Genomic DNA, 17226 nt, shown 5'->3' with positions numbered 1-17226 from the left:
TGGTTTAATATTTTCCAATGACTAAAATAATATCGAAAACATCGTCGACACGTGTTTACATGGGGGAATAGCTCAGTTGTAGAGCATTCGACTGCAGATCGAGAGGTCCTTGGTTAAAACCCGAGTTCCCCTTTCCAGGCAGTTCTTTGGTTTAATATTTTCCAATGACTAAAATAATATCGAAAACATCGTCGACACGTGTTTACATGGGGGAATAGCTCAGTGGTAGAGCATTCGACTGCAGATCGAGAGGTCCTTGGTTCAAACCCGAGTTCCCCCTTCCAGGCAGTTCTTCGGTTTAATATTTTCCAATGACTAAAATAATATCGAAAACATCGTCGACACGTGTTTACATGGGGGAATAGCTCAGTGGTAGAGCATTCGACTGCAGATCGAGAGGTCCTTGGTTCAAGCCCGAGTTCCCCCTTCCAGGCAGTTCTTCGGTTTAATATTTTCCAAAGACTAAAATAATATCTAAAACATCGTCGACACGCGTTTTCATGGGGGAATAGCTCAGTGGTAGAGCATTCGACTGCAGATCGAGAGGTCCTTGGTTCAAACCCGAGTTCCCCCTTCCAGGCAGTTCTTCGGTTTAATATTTTCCAATGACTAAAATAATATCGAAAACATCGTCGACACGCGTTTTCATGGGGGAATAGCTCAGTGGTAGAGCATTCGACTGCAGATCGAGACGTCCTTGGTTAAAACCCGAGTTCTCCCTTCCAGGCAGCTCTTCGGTTTAATATTTTCCAAAGACTAAAATAATATCGAAAACATCGTCGACACGTTTTTACATGGGGGAATAGCTCAGTGGTAGAGCATTCGACTGCAGATCGAGAGGTCCTTGGTTCAAACCCGAGTTCCCCCTTCCAGGCAGTTCTTCGGTTTAATATTTTCCAATGACTAAAATAATATCGAAAACATCGTCGACACGTGTTTACGTGGGGGAATAGCTCAGTGGTAGAGCATTCGACTGCAGATCGAGAGGTCCTTGGTTCAAACCCGAGTTCCCCCTTCCAGGCAGTTCTTTGGTTTAATATTTTCCAATGACTAAAATAATATCGAAAACATCGTCGACACGTGTTTACGTGGGGGAATAGCTCAGTGGTAGAGCATTCGACTGCAGATCGAGAGGTCCTTGGTTCAAACCCGAGTTTCCCCTTCCAGGCAGTTCTTTGGTTTAATATTTTCCAAAGACTAAAATAATATCGAAAACATCGTCGACACGTGTTTACATGGGGGAATAGCTCAGTGGTAGAGCATTCGACTGCAGATCGAAGGGTCCTTGGTTCAAACCCGAGTTCCCCCTTCCAGGCAGTTCTTCGGTTTAATATTTTCCAATGACTAAAATAATATCGAAAACATCGTCGACACGTGTTTACATGGGGGAATAGCTCAGTGGTAGAGCATTCGACTGCAGATCGAGAGGTCCTTGGTTCAAGCCCGAGTTCCCCCTTCCAGGCAGTTCTTCGGTTTAATATTTTCCAATGACTAAAATAATATCTAAAACATCGTCGACACGCGTTTTCATGGGGGAATAGCTCAGTGGTAGAGCATTCGACTGCAGATCGAAGGGTCCTTGGTTCAAACCCGAGTTCCCCCTTCCAGGCAGTTCTTTGGTTTAATATTTTCCAATGACTAAAATAATATCGAAAACATCGTCGACACGTGTTTACATGGGGGAATAGCTCAGTGGTAGAGCATTCGACTGCAGATCGAGAGGTCCTTGGTTAAAACCCGAGTTCCCCCTTCCAGGCAGTTCTTTGGTTTAATATTTTCCAATGACTAAAATAATATCGAAAACATCGTCGACACGTGTTTACATGGGGGAATAGCTCAGTGGTAGAGCATTCGACTGCAGATCGAGAGGTCCTTGGTTCAAACCCGAGTTCCCCCTTCCAGACAGTTCTTTGGTTTAATATTTTCCAATGACTAAAATAATATCGAAAACATCGTCGACACGTGTTTACATGGGGGAATAGCTCAGTTGTAGAGCATTCGACTGCAGATCGAGAGGTCCTTGGTTAAAACCCGAGTTCCCCTTTCCAGGCAGTTCTTTGGTTTAATATTTTCCAATGACTAAAATAATATCGAAAACATCGTCGACACGTGTTTACATGGGGGAATAGCTCAGTGGTAGAGCATTCGACTGCAGATCGAGAGGTCCTTGGTTCAAACCCGAGTTCCCCCTTCCAGGCAGTTCTTCGGTTTAATATTTTCCAATGACTAAAATAATATCGAAAACATCGTCGACACGTGTTTACATGGGGGAATAGCTCAGTGGTAGAGCATTCGACTGCAGATCGAGAGGTCCTTGGTTCAAGCCCGAGTTCCCCCTTCCAGGCAGTTCTTCGGTTTAATATTTTCCAATGACTAAAATAATATCTAAAACATCGTCGACACGCGTTTTCATGGGGGAATAGCTCAGTGGTAGAGCATTCGACTGCAGATCGAGAGGTCCTTGGTTCAAACCCGAGTTCCCCCTTCCAGGCAGTTCTTCGGTTTAATATTTTCCAATGACTAAAATAATATCGAAAACATCGTCGACACGCGTTTTCATGGGGGAATAGCTCAGTGGTAGAGCATTCGACTGCAGATCGAGAGGTCCTTGGTTCAAACCCGAGTTCCCCCTTCCAGGCAGTTCTTCGGTTTAATATTTTCCAATGACTAAAATAATATCGAAAACATCGTCGACACGTGTTTACATGGGGGAATAGCTCAGTGGTAGAGCATTCGACTGCAGATCGAGAGGTCCTTGGTTCAAACCCGAGTTCCCCCTTCCAGACAGTTCTTTGGTTTAATATTTTCCAATGACTAAAATAATATCGAAAACATCGTCGACACGTGTTTACATGGGGGAATAGCTCAGTTGTAGAGCATTCGACTGCAGATCGAGAGGTCCTTGGTTAAAACCCGAGTTCCCCTTTCCAGGCAGTTCTTTGGTTTAATATTTTCCAATGACTAAAATAATATCGAAAACATCGTCGACACGTGTTTACATGGGGGAATAGCTCAGTGGTAGAGCATTCGACTGCAGATCGAGAGGTCCTTGGTTCAAACCCGAGTTCCCCCTTCCAGGCAGTTCTTCGGTTTAATATTTTCCAATGACTAAAATAATATCGAAAACATCGTCGACACGTGTTTACATGGGGGAATAGCTCAGTGGTAGAGCATTCGACTGCAGATCGAGAGGTCCTTGGTTCAAGCCCGAGTTCCCCCTTCCAGGCAGTTCTTCGGTTTAATATTTTCCAATGACTAAAATAATATCTAAAACATCGTCGACACGCGTTTTCATGGGGGAATAGCTCAGTGGTAGAGCATTCGACTGCAGATCGAGAGGTCCTTGGTTCAAACCCGAGTTCCCCCTTCCAGGCAGTTCTTCGGTTTAATATTTTCCAATGACTAAAATAATATCGAAAACATCGTCGACACGCGTTTTCATGGGGGAATAGCTCAGTGGTAGAGCATTCGACTGCAGATCGAGAGGTCCTTGGTTCAAACCCGAGTTCCCCCTTCCAGGCAGTTCTTCGGTTTAATATTTTCCAATGACTAAAATAATATCGAAAACATCGTCGACACGCGTTTTCATGGGGGAATAGCTCAGTGGTAGAGCATTCGACTGCAGATCGAGAGGTCCTTGGTTCAAACCCGAGTTCCCCCTTCCAGGCAGTTTTTCTTTTTAATATTTTCCAATGACTAAAATAATATCGAAAACATCGTCGACACGCGTTTTCATAGGGGAATAGCTCAGTGGTAGAGCATTCGACTGCAGATCGAGAGGTCCTTGGTTCAAACCCGAGTTCCCCCTTCAAGGCAGTTCTTCGGTTTAATATTTTCCAATGACTAAAATAATATCGAAAACATCGTCGACACGCGTTTACGTGGGGGAATAGCTCAGTGGTAGAGCATTCGACTGCAGATTGAGAGGTCCTTGGTTCAAACCCGAGATCCCCCTTCCAGGCAGTTCTTTGGTTTAAAATTTTCCAATGACTAAAATAATATCGAAAACATCATCGACACGTGTTTACGTGGGGTAATAGCTCAGTGGTAGAGCATTCGACTGCAGATCGAGAGGTCCTTGGTTCAAACCCGAGTTCCCCCTTCCAGGCAGTTCTTTGGTTTAATATTTTCCAATGACTAAAATAATATCGAAAACATCGTCGACACGTGTTTACATGGGGGAATAGCTCAGTGGTAGAGCATTCGACTGCAGATCGAGAGGTCCTTGGTTCAAACCCGAGTTCCCCCTTCCAGGCAGTTCTTCGGTTTAATATTTTCCAATGTTAAAATAATCAAGGTTACTTAAAGCAAGTGTCGGCTCTAGGTGAAGTAGCTCTTTTTTAAACAGATGTCGCTAGCGTCGAAAACAAAACAAGATGCTGAAGCTACATTTTGACCCAAAAGGCGGGACATAAAAGTACCCCTCGCGTTGATTGGCTCGTTTTAAATTTGACAATAACTTCAATTGTAGTAATTGTTTACAATATATTTTATATGGGATATATAATTTAGGTTAAAGTTCACTAACGTCGTAAGTAAAGTAAAAGTGGTCTAAATATAATAGTGTATAATGTCTCTCTGACGACGTTATTGTTTCGCTATTTTGAATTTTAGCTTCCGTTCCCATTAATAGATGGCTCCACGCTCTCAACGAAAGTAATTTTTTTCGAAGATTCGGATAGATGCATGGCCATCTCTAATAACAGGGGCCTTTTAATAATACAGGTGGCAATGATAGAGCCGACAGTTGCTTTAAAACCAATGAGGTAGAATAAATAGAGATCCAAATCCCCCTTCCAGGACCCACCGTTTCGCGGGACAGTATTTGTTGAGTTGGAAAGTTAGGTCTAGTAAATGAACTTAATCAAAATGTTGTGGGCGCCATCTATCGTGTTATTGGAATACTAAACCTTAAAATATTTAGCGAAAGAGTCTGATTATAGAAACAGATGGCGGCCACACGATTGGATAAAGTTGAAACTTAAGCCTAATTCTTTTTCTCAAATAAAACGTGTCCCGCGAATCCCAGATTTGTTTGGATTTCTATTTATTCTACCTCATTGCTAAAAACACTGTGTGTATTCACGAGGCGGGGCTTAGTCCCAATTTCTAATTTCCCGCGTAAAGACCAAACCGCCATCTCGGATCGGAACGGTTTTAAAAAACGTCGGGCGGCCATATTGTCTGTGATATCTCCTAGTCGCTAATCGTGGTGCTATTAATATTAAAATTAATTTAAATAACGAGAAGGATAAATTTTGTGCTGGATATGCCGAAGGCATTTCTGAGTGATAAAATTAGGTATATGAGAAAAATATTTCTATTACCACAACCTTGTATTGCACATTTAGACATTTTCACCAGTTATCTGCCAAGGCTTAGAAACACAGATAAACTTCCAAAATTGTGTTAGACTCGCGATAAAAAAATTCGGCCTGTCATCGTCATCAAACGTCATTCGTATAAGGCGTGGCTTAGACTAATACGTCACAAGAAATGCTAAAATCGAAAGAATGAAAAAGCAATTGAGAAGCCTAAAAGAAAAATTGGCTGATAGTAAAAAGATTTTCGATATATCAAATGCTAAGAGGTTTTTAAGTGGTTTCGCTAAAGAACTTTTCAATACTGAATTGAAACTAAAGCTCAAGCATATAGAATGTGGCAAACTGTTATATGCCTTGCAACGAAAAGAACATTGGAAAAATGGCTGGCTCGTATCAAAGTTGTTCCTGGTTTTAACCATAAAACTCTAGAAGTACTGAAAATGAAATTTCAAAATAAGGAAAAAAGTGAAAAGGTGAAATGAACCTTAACGAGAAACTCACCTATGATCAAGCAAATGACATCATCGAAGGGTTTGTTGATTATGGAGCATATGGAAGATCAAAGCAGTATGCAAATCTGGCAGTCGTAATTATGATTAAAGGGATGAAGCTTAAATGGAAGCAACCAATTCGTTACTTTCTTACGAAAGATGCTTGTCCAGGACAGACTTTGGTACTTCTGCTTAATAAATGTGTAACAAACCTAAGAAATATTGGGCTCATAGTCAAGGCTCTGGTTTGTGACCGGGGAACGGGCAATCAAAATCTATTAAAAAATTTGGGTGAATCTGAGGAAAAGACTTACATTGAAATTAATCAAGAGAAAATTTTTCGTTTCTTTAGTAACCCCATCTTTTGAAAAGTGTTCGAAATAATTTTAAAAGATATTCAATTATGGCAGAGGGCAATGTTGTTTCTTGTAAAGACCTAAAAATAATTTCTGGAAAATTTCGAACTTCCGAAGTGCTCATAAGTTAAAACGCAAGCATTTTCCATCATGAAAGTTAGTTTAGCAGCTCAAACGTTCAGCCGACGCTTTGCTAATTGTTTCCAAACAGCGTGTTCATTGGGGTTAGGAGAACTTACCATAAAAAGCACCTTAACAGCCGAGTTCCTCTTGCACGTGAATGATCTTTTTGATTTGTTTAACAGCAGGACGCGGAACAATGAAACACTGTGTAAGAGAGCAATGACAGATACATGTACAAATGTTGACTGAAATATTGGAATGGTTTAATACATACAAGCCTCAAAACTGTAGATATAAAACTCTGCCTTGTATCCAAGGCTTTAAACTTTCTATTCAGTCCCTGCTCGGCTTGTGGAAAGACCTGTAAGAAAAGTTTGGATTTCACGTTTTTTTAACAGAAAGAATAAGCCAAGATTTTGTTGAAAATTACTTTAGTACTATTCACCAAAAAGGAGAAAACAGAGACCACCCAAATCCTCACCATTTTTGGACTGCATCTGTAAACAACCTTTTGAAACCGCCTGATTCAAATTGTATTGATGATTTGGATGAATTCCTTTTGTGCATTGATTCCTTTAAAACCCCAGCCAATGGATTCATTATCAGCTGGGAAGGCCGTTAGTGAATTTACTCGCCTTGGTACAGCGGCGTAGCCAGGGGGGGCACAGGGGGCACATGCCCCCCCCCGAAACGTATGGTCATACGTACAAATATTTTTATATTTTTACTTTTTTTTCAATGGTGTGCCCCCCCCCCCCCCAAACAAAATCCTGGCTACGCTACTGCCTTGGGAGTCTTCGGCAGGTCTTTCTGTTCCGAGGAATGCGTGGGTGGATTTCTATGTTTATTCCACATTTCGCTACCCTGGTTGCACCTCTGACTAAGTTGAAACGGAAGAATCAACATTGGAAGTGGGGTCCTGACTAGAGCATAGCGCCGAACCAATTTTCAACGGCGGCGGCGGGAACGATAATTAGTTCGGCGGCGGCGTGGCGCGCCGATTTTCCGAAAATGATCGGCAGCGTTGAAAAATATCGGCGGCGGCGGCGCCTAAGGGGAAAAACTGCCCCCCCCCCCCTCAGAAATAGCGCCAGCCTTTTAATAGACCGCTAGAACTTAAATTGTTAAACACATTTAAAAAATACATGTTTAATAGAATGTATTTTATTAAAATAGGAACCACTGGTTTCCAAAACAAAGAAAAAGTAACTTTGGTTTCATACTATCAGATGTAACTTATTTAATCATAAGTGTGCCTGAAAGAATTTTTTCATAATGATACCTTGTTGCAAGGATATGACGTTATTGACGTCACTTCCCAGTCGATGACGGTTTTTTCGTCATCAAAACTAGTTCTCGCGTAGGGGGGGAAGGAAGTTAAAACCAGTTTTACGCGACGTTAGTGCTGTATTTTCTTTGGTGGCTGTCAAAGACTATATAAAGTTACGCGTAGCTTTATATAGTCTTTGGTGGCTGTGAAACAAGGTCTCATTTAAATTTTTAATACAGATATGTTAAACAGAGGCACACTTATGAGTAACTATGTCACATATGATACTATTAAACTAAAACATTTACGCTAGTAATAACAATACTGTACTAATTTACTACCATTTCACTAGTATTATTATTATCTATACACTCTTTTTAGAAACTTTTGCTGGGCGCCGCCATTATCGTACAGACAACCAACGAGCCAGCCCTCTACCGCATAAATTTCATCCCCCCAAATCCGGTTTTTTCCCCGCGCATTTAAGTCTATTATCACAAATTATTTTACCTTTGTATCAAAGGAATTTTTAAAATGTAATAGAATAGTTATTTGCTGAATGCAGCCAATGCAGCTGATACGTTTCTGTACTTATTACAAAATACGATGCGAGGCAACTCCAAAGCCGTTTTCATTTCTCTCTCTCCTATCCCAGCTATCTGCTGCAGAAAATCTTGGTGCGCGCGGTGCAGTGGTGCCAGATCTTTTGGAAATTATTAATTATTTTTAATTTTATAACGCTAGTACGGTGCACCCAACAGCCTAGTTTAGATCTCAAAACGTAATTATTATACTTTAATAATGGAAATTAATTCGGCGGCGAAATGAAAATGTTTCGGCGGTGGCGGTGGCGGCGCCGCCGAAATTAAATTTATCGGCGGCGGCGTTTCGGCGTTATCTAAATAATCGGCGGCGGCGGCGTTTGATCGGCGGCGCTATCCTCTAGTCCTGACTCCTGAGCAGGACGCAGCATTCCACGGCTTAAAGTAACAAATCTCATGTGCTACTCAGGCCCGTAGCCAGGGGGGGGGGCAGTACGGGTGCCGGGGGGCAGTACGGGTGCTCTTTCGCCCGACCTAGCCTTTTCTGCAACTCAACTCCGACGACCCCTTTTGGGACAATTCGCCCCTCCTAAAATATGGTTCGCCCGCTCTATATCGATGTCCTGGCTACGGCCCTGGTGCTACTATGCTTCGGGTTCCAGATCCAGAAGGTAAGCTCTTTGTGAATACAAATGCTAGTGGTATTGGGATTGGTGGTATGTTGGGTATGTTGTCTCAGATACAGCAGGGGGAGGATGTTCCTTTGGCATACGCTAGTCGGCTACTCCGGGGGGCTGAGTTGAATAATAGTACCCCTGAGCAGGAGAGCTTGGCTGTGGTGTTTACTGTGGAGAAGTATCGTCATTATCTTGAGGGTCGGGACTTGGGGGTCGTTTCGGATCATCAAGGCCCGTGCTATAGTTACTCAAATTACGGAACAAGAGGAGTCGGCTGATGCGATGCGTTCTCCGGTTTCAGGAGTTCTTGCCTTTCGAGGTCTTCCATTGCTTCCATCGTGCTGGGAGGAGAATCTGGTAACTCATGCCCTATCTCGCTGTCCTGTGGATTCTTGTGCAGGCGGTGCCAAAGCCAACATCGTGGATGGCTTTGTTAAGGGAGACGGGATATAAGGTCAAGTGTGTGAGGCTAGCGGCAGAGATATACCGCGTTAAATGAAAATATTCAATTGGCAAATAATATTTTCCAAAACATTGTGAAATCGAAAATATCGACGTCAAATTCTCGGAAACTAACTTAGTTCTTTTCTCCATTATAAATAAATTAAGCTAAGCCTAAAATCCTGGGTTTGTTCGTTGGCGGTCCTTAAATGCCTAGGTTTTCTTCTGCCTGTCCCCCTTTAAATTAGGCCAACGTGTTCAGCGGTTGGCCTACCACCAGGGTATTTGTGCTCCACTAAGTTAATTTAAAAGGGGACAGGCAGAAAAAGCTAAGGCCTTTAACAATTTCCCTATCATTATACACCGACAGAATATTTATCTTTGTTTTTTACATTTCTTTTGTATAAAGGATCCGATTTGTCGGTAAACTCGGAAACTTCACTTTCCTCGGCCATTTTCGCGACTAAAGAATGCATGGATTTTGCATAAAAACCGCGAGAGGCGCATTTATACAAAATAAATTCGGCAAATATGGCTCTGCTTTTTTACAGAGGGAAAGGCTATGGCAGATAGCGCATGGGCAGTCATTCTTTATATCTATAAGATAATTTACCCCCCCCCCCCCACACCGCATGGTCACTTGCATTGCCCTTTAAAATGTTAGGCAATCGAATGCTCCACCAGTGAGCCTTTTGAGCCCCTGGCCAAAGTGAGACACGTCGTTTCTTACGTAACAGTTTGTCTTTAACCTTTTGTATAATATTGCATTAGAACTAATGAATAATCATGATAAAATTAACTGAGGAATGTGAGACCTTGGTTGGATGGATGAATAATATGAAACGCTCCGTAGAGTCAATGGTAAAAATAGCGTACATGAAAGTTTCTCCATAAAGAACATAATTCACTCGAGAGCGATGGTCTTTGTGATGGACTAGCAGTTGTTAGTGACGTCACCCGCGAAAGTTGTGGCGCCTGACCTTCAGCCGGGGTTTGAAAAAATGAAGGCACGAACAACGGCGTCTTTTTCTTCCCAGTTTGGTCCAGAACTTAAATAAAAACTAGTACTGTAAAATATAATGTCATGTTGAAACGAGATCATATTTGTGTCTGTCCCGAAATAACAGAACTTCCCTAGAAAAAGAGGAAATGCGAAGAAAAACTTTAAAATTTTAAGCCTTGGTCATAATAACGCTACAACACATTTGTTAGTTTCAACTTTCATTCAAAGATATATTTCTTAAAGTAATTATATTTTACTATCTACTATCATTTAAATTACTCTATTTATTAATTGCAACCCCTGTCTATAAACTATTAACATGTTTATAGGAGTTATTAACGCCACAAATGTTAAAAAACGTTGACAAGTACAGGAAATCTTAACTTATGCTGATATACCAATTTTTTCTCGACATTTGTTATCTTTATCTTGCGTTGATGCATCGAGGCAGTACTCCCAAATGGTTTAAGAGATATTTTGTCATAATTGCTAAATTTTCCCTTTGGAAAGTTCTGAAGATTTGTTCAAAAATTCATTGTGTAACTCTAATTGCACGGAAGTACATAAATTTTCTTTAAAAGTGTTAAGTCTAATTTGCTCCTCTATAACTTAAATCACCTTGTTTAAATCCCTAATATCTCAATTTATCACTACACTACACTCTTACATGTTAAATCAGGGCCAATTAAGTCTCCCAAGAGTAGACAACCTAGGCAACATCAGATATTTTAGCAGACGATTGAGACCGCTTGACCGCGTATGAATACTACAAGCAGTAAAGCGCTGTAACTCTCCGCGTAGCTCAACGACGAAATAGGGCGAAACTTTCATATCACCATGAATATATCTAGCTATGAATATAAAACCCTACGATATAGCCCTTCTATCATGTCGATTTGATTTGGGTGGCAACTTTACTTTCGAGACCAGTGACGCGTTTTCAGCCAATCAGGAGACTGAAGGAAATGACGGCATGCTCAGACTTGGAAATAGTGATATTTTTTACGGGGGCCCGCAGGGGCCCCGACCCCCCTTTAGTTTATTTATATTGAGAGCCACTGGTCCAAGTGGGGGGGGGGGTATTAGGGGAAAAAATTTGAAATTAGGTAGGGAAAATAGGAAAATAAAAAATTGGTTACGTTACTTACATAACATTTTTAACTTTAAAACAAGCAAGTATATTATAATATCACACATAATCATTTGTAACGCTAGATCCCGCTCTCGTATAGGGTAGGAAAACAGAGTTTCAAAAACGGCGTACAAATCAATATGTTCCAGAAATTTTCGTAAAATTATTGTTTAATTAAATTGAGAACCCCGGTGGCCCGCAACCCCCGTTCGAATGATTTATTTTAAGAGCCCACTGATTTTTATTAAGAGCCATTGGCCCCAAGACTCCCGCTAATTCCAAGTCTGCTCCTCACTCGGTCGGAACAGATATGAATGATCATGTGACTAGATAAGCCCAACCCAAATTTTAGCGGGAGGTTAGAGAGGCTATTGCTATTGTATATTCATAGCTAGATATATTCATGATATCACTCAATTTTGGGCTATTTTCATACTTCCCCCCATTATCCACATCTGATAATACCCTTAAATACAGTTTTGTAGTTTTAAAATAATTTGTCAAAAAGTGTTTTTTGGTTCAATATTTAAACCTAACTATACTTTTATTATTGAAATGTTACATTTTGAAACAATTTGAAAAAATGGCATTAGTTAAAGCAAATTTGGACGTTGTTTAATTTCGAAGAAAGTTGTATTTCTAGTTACGAGCCTTAAAAATTTGTATTTACATTATTTCGCGTAAAACTGTCACTATAGCTTATCACATTTGTTAATAATAAACAAATAATAAATGTCCTACTACAAAAACGCGTTATTTAATTTAAGCCGTGTACGTACCTTTAACTATTAATCATATAATTGGTTGTCAGTCCGATTTGATAATTTCTATAAAAACCCCGTGGTTTTAATGGCTGTAGGGGGGAAGGAGTACGGCCAAGGTTGCGAAACATTTCCTTACAAAAAATCTCGCTTCTTTGAACGGTGTCAAATCGGGACACAGTTTCACAAGGGAAACACACGCGAACTTCTCTCTCAAATTAAGAAAATTCCTTTTACAATTTAATGTACTTTTAAAATGATTTCGATTTGGTAATTGCCCTGTTAATACAATAGCTAGAAGTATGTGGCTTTTGTTGAAGTTGATTTTTTTAGTTGTTATAACAAGTGGTACATGTGACGAAGAATTAATCGTTAAGACCAAGTCGGGTATGGTACGAGGAAAATTGACGCGATCTCGAAGCGGGAAACCGGTCAAAGCCTTCTTAAACATACCGTACGCCGAACCACCGTTGAAGGAACTCCGATTTAAATATCCGCAACCGATTAAACCATGGTCTGACATCCTCAACGCCACCTCTTTGCCGTTAAGTTGTCATCAAAGATTGGTTTCGATCGCGAGATTTCATCCCCACTTGAAGAAACAAACTCCAACGACACCCTTCAGCGAGGACTGTTTGAAACTCAACTTATGGGTTCCGGCCAACCAGAGTAAACCTTTGCCGGTACTAATGTACATCCACGGCGGAGGGTTTTCGTACGGTTCGACGACCACCAGTACTAATCTCGGAGATTCACTGGCTGCCGAAGAAGACGTGATAGTGTGCTCCATGAACTACCGTCTAGCGTCGTTGGGTTTCTCCTTTTTCAACCATAGCGAGGCGCCGGGGAACGTGGGTCTTTACGACCAGAAATTGGCTCTGGAATGGTTAGCGGATAACGTTGCCGCGTTTGGTGGAGATATTACGAATATGACGCTAATTGGAGAAAGTGCCGGTGGTATCAGCGTCCTGGTCCACATCCTTAACGAAGACATTTCGCCCTTATTCCAACGCCTAATATTGCTTAGTTCCGCTTACAAAACGGGGGTTTTCGAGGACAAGGAGGAGAACTACCGAAAGAGTTTGCAACTGGCGCGAAACTTGGATTGTCCCGTAAACGACATTTTGGAGACAATAGAGTGCGTTAGAAAAGCGGATCCTGGCGAAATTCTGTCCTCTGAACCCACCGAAAAAGGGTACGCCTTCCTCAACTTTTTCCCTTTTGCTGACGGAGACGTCGTAAAAGAATTGCCGCATAAGTTAATAGAGAAAGGAGCCCTGGCGAAGAAAGACGTTTTGATTGGAAACAGTAAAGACGAAGCCACCATATTTATGATTCTGATCGACCCGTTCGTCTTTTCGATCACTAGTCAAAAGGTGAAACCGGAACACGAGGTCATCCGATTATTCTTCACCGAATTTGTCAAAGGGGTTTCTGAGTTGGCCATTAAAATGGTAGACTTTCAATACACGAACTGGATCGATTTGAACAACCCCGACCAGATCTTCTCCGCCCTCAAGAATCTGATCAACGATTACGTCTTCTTTTGCGCGACAACGACCATGGCAGACGCTTACGCTAAGGCAGGTGGTCGAGTCTACAGATACTACAACACTCACTACCCGCCAAGTAGCTACGCCCCGAAGTGGTTCGGAGCTTACCACGGATCTCAGAATATTTACATTTTTGGCGATCTCTACGACCATCCAAGCCCGCTGCCCGACAGCGAATTCCTCTTCAGCAAAAGGCTCATGAGATACGTGGCCAACTTCGCCAGAACGGGGTAAGATTCCTTAAACGATCAAGTCTACAATTATTTCCAAAAACGGTGTCCGTTAGTCGAATGGACGTCATACCTTGGCGAGAAAATTGCGTAACTTAATGACAAATCATCATGCGAATTAGTTTGTTTTTTCAATGAAGTTCATGAAATATTTGGAGATAAAAAGGAGCACTGCACAACATTAGGGGTAAAAATGTGCGTTTATAAAAGCCGCCCAAGACATCACGCGTCGGTTTTTTTTTATTTATTGCACGCGCTGTCTCTTGTGCGAATGGCATAAAAAACCAAACACTGATTTAATCTCCTAATGTTGTGCAGCACCCCCTTTTATCTCCAAACATTTCTACCTCATTGTATGAATCAGCCCCCCCCCCCTCTAACTAAAATCCAGGCTACGCCACTGCAAAGAACAAGTATTAGACCTAACTTATAATTTGGGTAGAGCCTCAAACCTAGGAGCAACAAACACAAGGAGAACGCAGCTAGCATTTAAACACGCTAACGCAGTGTTGTGTACAAATTTCATTGGACGAAGCTTTGCGCTGAACGTTTTACGGGCGGAAGGGAGACAATTTCCGAACTTTCCCCTTCCGACGGCAGCAGGCGCTAAAGCGTCTAACCACGGCCAACTTTGATCACGGGCTGTTCGCGCTACAGCGGCCAACCCATTAGTTGAAGTTTCTATGTTAAACTATGAGCAAAAGATATGTGTATGGTTTGAGCGCCCCTAGCGGAATATTATTTTTATAATAGTTTTTGCATTGAAGCCAATATAAAAACGAGCGTGGCGCTGAACTCCTACAGCTTAAAGTGGGAAAATCCTTGTTCACGGAATTTCAGCGAATGGGTTGGCCGCTATAGCGCGAGAGATCAAAGTTGGCCGTGGTCTAACCAATGAAAAATATACACGAGAAAATGCACGACTTTTGACCGGTTGAGTTATCTTTGTGTAGGGTACTGTGTTTGTTGCTCCTAGCTCAAAATAAACTAAACTAATACGTTTTATATTATAATTTATTAAAGAATGTCGAAATGTTTTAAATATTTACCTAATTAGTAACCATTATTAACTATTTCATTAAATGCGTACGTAAACATAAATACGTGATTCTTTGGGAATGATAACCAGAAACAAAAATAAATGTTAGATATAATTCTTTCTACGTCGACCATAAACGATGGAATTCTTAAAGACATTGTGATTTGTGAATGCGAAAAAGTTTCTCGAGGCGAATAGAGAAATTACTTACTAACGGAATGTTTTGCGAAATTAATTATACGTCTTTAGAAGTTTGGAACGAAGATAAAATACAGGATGCGTCAATAGATCAATTCCGAAATTAACTTAGTGAAAAAATAGTCCCACCTATCTGTGATGATTGACTTACTGTACGGTATAACGTTGTCTTATCTTCCACAACACAATGGACGTCGTTCTGAAGTAAGGGAAGTGGCTCTTCACCCACTGACTTTAGGATTAGATCTATTATTGAAAAAAGTTACGTTTCTAAGGTGGACAAGGCCATACTGAAATTTGAAAGGGAGTCCCAAATCTTACCAACCGGCCATAAAAAAATTAATTAAGCTAAAAGGTTTGGACTTTGAAGGATATTTCTTAAATTCATAAAAATTCTACAGAAAGTTATTACAGGGCGCAAATAAATTTTCATTTCGAGTACGAATCAGTATATTTGACTAATCTTAAGAAATGAACAGAAGCCCAAAATTCCTTCTAAGGGTCCAAAAATTAAAAATTGGGGGTCTCATCATATACTTGGCTCACGTAATACAAAACTCCTGGCGCCTCCACTGCTGCTAAGAAGTCGTAAAAGTAGAGTTGATGAAATTTCGTTGGTAAAAAGATTAAAATTACGAAAGCTAGAATTGAGAAAAATTCCTCACTGGAAAAAACTTGCGACACCGTGTATAGGCAATCTCTCTCAGCACGCCAGAAGCATTTCTCGTGACCCCCCCCCCCCCCCAAAAAAAGATAAACTACCACCACACGTACAGCAGTATCGCGAAACAAGAATGTCTAGTCGGACCAAACTGACATCAAGGTTATCTCTCTATTGAATCGGGTTGGTAGAACACGTTATTAATATTTGGTAATAATATGTGCCATTTTCCTTCTTACAGGAACCCCAACGAGGGTCCCCAAGGTCAAATAGAGAAGATAGAGTGGCCACGATATACTTTGGAAGAAAAGAGCTACATGGTTTGGGCACCCAATTCCACAGCTTCTGGTTTCGAGTTACGGAAAAAACAGTGTGTATTTTGGCGGGAGTTGATGCCAGAAATCGCTCGTATGACTGGATTTGTGTTACCATAACATCGCAAACTGAATAATATAGTCCTTTTTATAAAGTAACGTGGCCTTCTTGTTTTAATGTGGATCTTACGTCACAGTCTCTTACTTTTACAAGTCTACGAAAGCGCTACAGTCGCCAAGGAAATATCAGAGATCCTGCTAGTCGCTGCGCTTATAGAGATGTGAAACTCTCACAAAAACGCGTCAAAATAAATTCAAGCATCAGCGCTGCCACTCGGCCGGGAGAAAACCCATTTTTCGCTTATGGCATCGCAATAGCTTCCTCCCAGACGTCGAAGGGCGCCGCCATTGGTCAAAAAAATAGAGGGTCGCTGGGGGTATTGGGCATTGTAACCCGGCCACCCGAACCACGGACTGTAAATTTTAGAGGACCGGTATTCACGAGGTATTTTACGCCCCGTTCACCGATCAGGCTGACGGGAGTCGCTCAAGGTCATAAAAAAAAACTAAAGCGCGTGTCATTCGGTCGGCCAGATTTCCAGATAACATGCGCGGGGGGGGGTCTATCTCTATGCCTGCTACAAATGACCTTGACGGACTCTCTCTCTCTCTAGTTCGAAGTGATTGATGCTCGGGGAAACCAAAATTCTACAGGGGAAGGCTACGCTTTACTCGTCCTCTAAAATTTACAGTCCATGCCCGAACTTAGGGCTTTAAAAGTCGCTTGATGACTTAGGCCTATGGCAGTGCCTTGGGTATTAGCCTAGCTGATTATTATTATTATTATTATATCTCTATAAGCGCAGGATATCTGGGAATATGGTTTTTCAAGCGCACGTGCCAATCGCGCGTGCGAAGAATATACTAATAAAGCTGTGTCTTTTGACGTAAGAGCAAAATATTATATTTTTTTACGAGTTTAGAAAAGGAATTACGAAATACGAATGCGTAAATGTCTGCCATTTTCGGTGGGGTGAAACCGAGTGGCCAGGCAAAAACTTTCTCAGACCATGCTCAGACCTTAGACGACAAAAAAAAGATACCAGTGCTG

The 17226-nt window shown here is 41.4% G+C and overlaps 29 non-coding genes and 1 pseudogene across 30 annotated transcripts; all 30 read left to right on the top strand.

Annotated features, from left to right (window-relative positions):
- The first annotated feature begins 61 nt into the window (after positions 1 to 61).
- TRNAC-GCA (transfer RNA cysteine (anticodon GCA)) lies at positions 62 to 133 on the top strand. The gene has a single exon. It is a non-coding gene; the product is annotated as a tRNA-Cys (tRNA).
- A 75-nt stretch (positions 134 to 208) lies between these two features.
- Positions 209 to 280, top strand: TRNAC-GCA (transfer RNA cysteine (anticodon GCA)). Its single transcript has one exon. It is a non-coding gene; the product is annotated as a tRNA-Cys (tRNA).
- A 75-nt stretch (positions 281 to 355) lies between these two features.
- On the top strand, positions 356 to 427 carry TRNAC-GCA (transfer RNA cysteine (anticodon GCA)). Its single transcript has one exon. It is a non-coding gene; the product is annotated as a tRNA-Cys (tRNA).
- Positions 428 to 502: 75 nt separating this feature from the next.
- TRNAC-GCA (transfer RNA cysteine (anticodon GCA)) lies at positions 503 to 574 on the top strand. The gene has a single exon. It is a non-coding gene; the product is annotated as a tRNA-Cys (tRNA).
- A 75-nt stretch (positions 575 to 649) lies between these two features.
- Positions 650 to 721, top strand: TRNAC-GCA (transfer RNA cysteine (anticodon GCA)). Its single transcript has one exon. It is a non-coding gene; the product is annotated as a tRNA-Cys (tRNA).
- A 75-nt stretch (positions 722 to 796) lies between these two features.
- On the top strand, positions 797 to 868 carry TRNAC-GCA (transfer RNA cysteine (anticodon GCA)). The gene has a single exon. It is a non-coding gene; the product is annotated as a tRNA-Cys (tRNA).
- A 75-nt stretch (positions 869 to 943) lies between these two features.
- TRNAC-GCA (transfer RNA cysteine (anticodon GCA)) lies at positions 944 to 1015 on the top strand. Its single transcript has one exon. It is a non-coding gene; the product is annotated as a tRNA-Cys (tRNA).
- A 75-nt stretch (positions 1016 to 1090) lies between these two features.
- On the top strand, positions 1091 to 1162 carry TRNAC-GCA (transfer RNA cysteine (anticodon GCA)). Its single transcript has one exon. It is a non-coding gene; the product is annotated as a tRNA-Cys (tRNA).
- Positions 1163 to 1237: 75 nt separating this feature from the next.
- Positions 1238 to 1309, top strand: TRNAC-GCA (transfer RNA cysteine (anticodon GCA)). Its single transcript has one exon. It is a non-coding gene; the product is annotated as a tRNA-Cys (tRNA).
- Positions 1310 to 1384: 75 nt separating this feature from the next.
- Positions 1385 to 1456, top strand: TRNAC-GCA (transfer RNA cysteine (anticodon GCA)). The gene has a single exon. It is a non-coding gene; the product is annotated as a tRNA-Cys (tRNA).
- A 75-nt stretch (positions 1457 to 1531) lies between these two features.
- TRNAC-GCA (transfer RNA cysteine (anticodon GCA)) lies at positions 1532 to 1603 on the top strand. Its single transcript has one exon. It is a non-coding gene; the product is annotated as a tRNA-Cys (tRNA).
- Positions 1604 to 1678: 75 nt separating this feature from the next.
- On the top strand, positions 1679 to 1750 carry TRNAC-GCA (transfer RNA cysteine (anticodon GCA)). Its single transcript has one exon. It is a non-coding gene; the product is annotated as a tRNA-Cys (tRNA).
- A 75-nt stretch (positions 1751 to 1825) lies between these two features.
- On the top strand, positions 1826 to 1897 carry TRNAC-GCA (transfer RNA cysteine (anticodon GCA)). Its single transcript has one exon. It is a non-coding gene; the product is annotated as a tRNA-Cys (tRNA).
- Positions 1898 to 1972: 75 nt separating this feature from the next.
- Positions 1973 to 2044, top strand: TRNAC-GCA (transfer RNA cysteine (anticodon GCA)). The gene has a single exon. It is a non-coding gene; the product is annotated as a tRNA-Cys (tRNA).
- A 75-nt stretch (positions 2045 to 2119) lies between these two features.
- TRNAC-GCA (transfer RNA cysteine (anticodon GCA)) lies at positions 2120 to 2191 on the top strand. The gene has a single exon. It is a non-coding gene; the product is annotated as a tRNA-Cys (tRNA).
- Positions 2192 to 2266: 75 nt separating this feature from the next.
- TRNAC-GCA (transfer RNA cysteine (anticodon GCA)) lies at positions 2267 to 2338 on the top strand. The gene has a single exon. It is a non-coding gene; the product is annotated as a tRNA-Cys (tRNA).
- A 75-nt stretch (positions 2339 to 2413) lies between these two features.
- Positions 2414 to 2485, top strand: TRNAC-GCA (transfer RNA cysteine (anticodon GCA)). Its single transcript has one exon. It is a non-coding gene; the product is annotated as a tRNA-Cys (tRNA).
- Positions 2486 to 2560: 75 nt separating this feature from the next.
- TRNAC-GCA (transfer RNA cysteine (anticodon GCA)) lies at positions 2561 to 2632 on the top strand. Its single transcript has one exon. It is a non-coding gene; the product is annotated as a tRNA-Cys (tRNA).
- A 75-nt stretch (positions 2633 to 2707) lies between these two features.
- Positions 2708 to 2779, top strand: TRNAC-GCA (transfer RNA cysteine (anticodon GCA)). The gene has a single exon. It is a non-coding gene; the product is annotated as a tRNA-Cys (tRNA).
- Positions 2780 to 2854: 75 nt separating this feature from the next.
- TRNAC-GCA (transfer RNA cysteine (anticodon GCA)) lies at positions 2855 to 2926 on the top strand. The gene has a single exon. It is a non-coding gene; the product is annotated as a tRNA-Cys (tRNA).
- A 75-nt stretch (positions 2927 to 3001) lies between these two features.
- Positions 3002 to 3073, top strand: TRNAC-GCA (transfer RNA cysteine (anticodon GCA)). Its single transcript has one exon. It is a non-coding gene; the product is annotated as a tRNA-Cys (tRNA).
- Positions 3074 to 3148: 75 nt separating this feature from the next.
- On the top strand, positions 3149 to 3220 carry TRNAC-GCA (transfer RNA cysteine (anticodon GCA)). The gene has a single exon. It is a non-coding gene; the product is annotated as a tRNA-Cys (tRNA).
- A 75-nt stretch (positions 3221 to 3295) lies between these two features.
- Positions 3296 to 3367, top strand: TRNAC-GCA (transfer RNA cysteine (anticodon GCA)). Its single transcript has one exon. It is a non-coding gene; the product is annotated as a tRNA-Cys (tRNA).
- Positions 3368 to 3442: 75 nt separating this feature from the next.
- Positions 3443 to 3514, top strand: TRNAC-GCA (transfer RNA cysteine (anticodon GCA)). The gene has a single exon. It is a non-coding gene; the product is annotated as a tRNA-Cys (tRNA).
- Positions 3515 to 3589: 75 nt separating this feature from the next.
- On the top strand, positions 3590 to 3661 carry TRNAC-GCA (transfer RNA cysteine (anticodon GCA)). The gene has a single exon. It is a non-coding gene; the product is annotated as a tRNA-Cys (tRNA).
- A 75-nt stretch (positions 3662 to 3736) lies between these two features.
- TRNAC-GCA (transfer RNA cysteine (anticodon GCA)) lies at positions 3737 to 3808 on the top strand. The gene has a single exon. It is a non-coding gene; the product is annotated as a tRNA-Cys (tRNA).
- A 75-nt stretch (positions 3809 to 3883) lies between these two features.
- TRNAC-GCA (transfer RNA cysteine (anticodon GCA)) lies at positions 3884 to 3955 on the top strand. The gene has a single exon. It is a non-coding gene; the product is annotated as a tRNA-Cys (tRNA).
- Positions 3956 to 4030: 75 nt separating this feature from the next.
- TRNAC-GCA (transfer RNA cysteine (anticodon GCA)) lies at positions 4031 to 4102 on the top strand. The gene has a single exon. It is a non-coding gene; the product is annotated as a tRNA-Cys (tRNA).
- Positions 4103 to 4177: 75 nt separating this feature from the next.
- On the top strand, positions 4178 to 4249 carry TRNAC-GCA (transfer RNA cysteine (anticodon GCA)). The gene has a single exon. It is a non-coding gene; the product is annotated as a tRNA-Cys (tRNA).
- Positions 4250 to 12422: 8173 nt separating this feature from the next.
- On the top strand, positions 12423 to 16245 carry LOC149952003 (acetylcholinesterase pseudogene; annotated as a pseudogene). Its single transcript, XR_016479988.1, has 2 exons — positions 12423 to 13903; positions 16043 to 16245. The product of XR_016479988.1 is annotated as an acetylcholinesterase pseudogene (transcript).
- The last annotated feature ends 981 nt before the right edge of the window (positions 16246 to 17226 follow it).

The sequence above is a fragment of the Leiobunum rupestre genome, chromosome 3 (assembly GCF_980474605.1).
Source record: "Leiobunum rupestre chromosome 3, qqLeiRupe1.1.hap1, whole genome shotgun sequence".
Lineage (NCBI taxonomy): Eukaryota > Metazoa > Arthropoda > Arachnida > Opiliones > Sclerosomatidae > Leiobunum > Leiobunum rupestre.
This window is presented reverse-complemented; position numbering and strand designations above follow the sequence as displayed.